The sequence below is a fragment of the Lactuca serriola genome, chromosome 8 (assembly GCF_051521515.1).
Source record: "Lactuca serriola cultivar US96UC23 chromosome 8, Lser_US96UC23_V15, whole genome shotgun sequence".
In the NCBI taxonomy this organism is placed as follows: domain Eukaryota; kingdom Viridiplantae; phylum Streptophyta; class Magnoliopsida; order Asterales; family Asteraceae; genus Lactuca; species Lactuca serriola.
The window spans coordinates 190,064,648-190,068,987 of NC_136415.1; positions in this window are offsets into that span (position 1 = coordinate 190,064,648).

Genomic DNA, 4,340 nt, shown 5'->3' on the forward strand with positions numbered 1-4,340 from the left:
AAACCTTCGTTAGGGAAGTTTCATTTCAGAAAAAAAAAATGAAAAAATAAACAAATAAAGGTGTCCTTAGACTAAATGCAAAAAGTTCATCTTATCTTATCACTCATAATATTATTTTTTATTGGATAATGACAAAATTAAATTAAAACGAAGGGCTATCACTGTTTGATCATAGTTTCAAAAATGGATAATGTTATCGTAGCATTAGGTTGATGGAGTTTAGATGTCTTTAGCTTAAGAATAAAAGAATTCAAATAAAGCTGGCTGGGTCAAGTCACGTGGGGATTTGCACACGTGATAATACCGAGTCTTAAGTTATTTTCGTTTTTCTAGCTTTTCCTTGTTACTAGCTATAGTTTGTTATCTCTTTGTAATTTCTAGTATTTAATGCCACTTTGGCTTAGTTTAATGATATTGAAGTTCAATGATTACCAGTGAATAAAATCTTTCATTTGGTATCAAAGCGAAATTCAGATCACTAAGAGGAGGGAAGCGAGATGAATGATGATAAGTTGAAAAGTGCCTGTCTTGGATGGTCATTACGGACATTGGAGTGAGATAATGGAAAATTTTGATGCGTGCAAAACAGGTTTGGAACCTAATCGATCCAGGCATTAGAGAGCCAGTAGTGGGTGTTGCGCAGAGTGAGGCGAAGAAGAAGAAATTGGAAGAACTGAGAATGAAGGACTTGCAGGTTAAACATTACATGTACCAAGCAATTGACCGTGTCACGTTTGAGCAAATCCTCGACCGAAGAACATCCAAGGTTGTCTGGGAATCAATGAAGAAAAGGTTTGCAGGGAATGATCGTGTTAAGAAATCCATGTTGCAGAAGCTCCGTAGAGATTTTGAAGTCTTAGAGATGAAGACAAATGAAACCATACTTGAATACTTTGGTAGGGTTTTGACAATCTCTAATCAGATGAGAAGCAATGGAGAAGAAATGACAAATGTCAAGATTATGGAGAAAATTCTTCGAACCCTAACTAAAAAATACATGTTTGTAGTGGTGTCTATTGAAGAATCAAAGGACATTGAACAGATGTCTATAGAAGAATTGCAGAGCACTTTAATCGTCCATGAGCAAAAGTTCAAGAAGAATGAAAGGGAAGAAGAACACGCACTAAAGGCTGATATAGGGAGCAGTCCTAACTCTAAATGGCGTGGCAGAGGTCGATCAAACTTCAGAGGAAGGAGCCACAGTAGAGGTCAACAGTCAATAAACAAAGAAACAATTGAATGTTACAATTGTCATAAATTAGGGCATTATTCTTATGAATGCCCTAATTCAAAAGAAGCAAACTATACAGGGTTCAAAGAAAATGAAGAAGTCATGCTTATGATTGAAGGAAGTGAAGAAGAACAGGGCGTGTTCATGGTGAAATCAAGTAATGAAGACAAAGGACTATTGTGGTTCCTAGATTCTGGATGTTCAAATCATATGTGTGGAAACAAAGAAAGGTTTGTGGGCTTTGATCAAGGTTTTTCAAACACTATAAAGCTAGGCAACAACACTCGGATGACTGTGGAAGGAAAGGGAGATGTAAAGCTTGGGTTGAATGGTGCAACTTATGTGATAAGGGATGTGTACTAGGTTCCAGATCTAAAGAACAATCTCCTTAGCATTGGGCAATTGCAACAAAAGGGTATATCCTTTATGTTTCAATCTGATGTTTGTAAAGTATTTCATCCAGATAAAGGCTTGATCTTTCAATCAGGTATAAGCACAAATCGTATGTATCCACTCAGTGAGGATACAAATGAAGATGAAGAGCAGAATACAGAAGGTTGCTTATACTCTAGTGATGATGATGTGGCCAAGCTATGACATGAAAGGTTGGGGCACATAAGTAAAACTAGTTTAAAGTTTCTTCAAAACAAAGGCATGGTGTGTGATCTAGCCAAGTTTGTCATTGATACTTCAGTATGTGGAGATTGTATGATGGGAAAACTGACAAGAGAGGCCATACCAAAGATGAGCTCATGGAGTGCGAAAGAAATCCTAGAGTTGGTACACTTGGACGTTTGTGGACCAATCACTCCAGCATCCCATACAGGCAAGAAGTACTTCTTGAGTTTTATTGATGACTTTAGTCGCAAAGGTTGGGTCTATTTGCTAACAGAGAAATCACAAGCCTTCGAAAGCTTCAAAGACTTCAAGAACAAAGTAGAAATTGAAACTGGGAAGGTGGTGAAGGCTCTTAGAACGGATAGAGGAGGAGAATACCTTTCTAAGGACTTTGACAAGTACTGTAGTGAACATGGTAACAGAAGACAGTTAACCACTAGTTTTACCCCACAACAAAATGGGGTTGCAGAGCGGAAGAACAGAACAATAATCAACATGGTGGTAACTCTTCTTTCAGCCAAGAATATGCCTAAAATGTTCTGGGCTGAAGCAACATGCTGGAGTTTCTATGTGCTAAATAGAAGTGCAACTAAAGCTCTATCAGACATGACACCACAAGAAGCCTGGAGTGGTGTGAAGCCCGCAATCCAACACTTTAGAATTTGGGGTTGTTTGGCACATGTTCATGTACCAAAGGAGAAGAGATCTAAACTTGAAAACAAGAGCATTTTTTGTGTGTTGACAGGTGTAAGTGAGGAATCAAAGGCTTACCGTCTGATCAATCCTGAAACAATGAAGGTCATAACAAGTAGAGATGTGATCTTTGAAGAACACAAAAGTTGGAATTGGTGTCAAGGTAAAGAAGAAATCATAAAAAAAGAAGAACTCTCATGGGGTAATTATGACTTCATCGATAAAGACTATGTCTTTATTGATGATCATGGCGATGAACAACATGAAGTGACTGAATCAGATCAGTCAAATGATGAAGTAGGCCCGAACACCGCCACATTTAGGGAGGGAAGACAAAAAAGAGCCCCAATATACCTACAAGATTGTTGGAATAGTGTCTAAGGCTGCAACTATATTAGGCAAGTATTTGATCCGGTTGTGCATGGTCCTTTTGGGTTGCCTTCACCATAGCAACTTGATAGGATGATCTAATAAGAGAGAGTAAATATTATTAATATATTATGAGAATAATATAATGAATAATATATTTGTTATTTGATTAATATAAGTCATAGAATTAATTTGGTGACTTAAAGAGATTAATTAAATAAAGGGGTATAAACTGTCGATTGTTTGATAGTTAAGCTTTAGACTGTAAATCCATTGGGATATGCTTTGGACGAATTCTAAGAGTGTTAGGATAGCCAAAATCGTCCAAAGGCTTATCTATGGAATGGATTTGGATAGCCTTAAGAGAAGATTATCCAATTAGGGTTTAGGTTGTAACCCTTAAGGAGTCTACAAGTATAAATAGACCCTATGGCTGATGGAATTCGACACTTGACCTTAAGTAAGGAACCTCTGGTCGAATTCCTCCCCTCTCCTCTCTCCTAAATCATTCTTCTTGCTATTGGTGTTTGTAAGCCATTAGAGGAGTGACATTTGTGACTCTAGAAGCTCCAAGACCTCAAGATCAACAAGGAACTCAAAGGTATGGTTCTAGATCTATTTCAATGTTGTTATTTAACCTAATTAGTCATTAGAAGACTTGGATTCAAAAGCATGTTTATTAGAAAGCCTAGATCCAAGCATTAGGGTTTTGCATGCGCACATAGGAAAGTTCTTATGGCTAAAACCCATCAGTGGTATCAGAGCCTAGCTTGGTTTTCTTTAAATTGTTGCTTGATTAACTGAAACAAACCTACAAAATTCGATTTTTAGGTTTCTGATTCATGGACTCGGCGAGTTCCAAGGTGGACTCGGCGAGTAGGCCTGACTCGGCGAGTCCCCTTGTGCACTCGGCGAGTCCCGGCGTCAGGAATGGCCAGATTCGAGATTTCTTTGTAATTATCTTATCTAAACCTTCCATAAACTAATTAGATCAATGTTAATTCGTTTTTCTGATAAATATAACTGCAATCTTGATCTAATTAAAGATATTTATCATATAATAAAATATTTAATTTCCTTATATGATAATTAATTAATTATTTTGATTATTTTGGTAATTATCTTAAAAGAAATCTTGAATAAATCAAATATAGATAATTAGGATATTAATTGTTAATTGGAATTATTTGTTATTTGATCCTCCATGTTTTAAATGTTTAAAACTTGCCCTCAAGTTTTGAAATTTCTATTTATGATTAAAAGTTTTAATTTAGACAACTTAAATTTCAAAACCCTAGATTTTAAAAGGTTTAAAATACAACCCTATACTAATATGATATTACTAGTATAATATATATATATATATATATATATATGTATAACTAAATGCTAGTCTTACCGTTAGTAGGCCTCATTCACGAAGCCGATC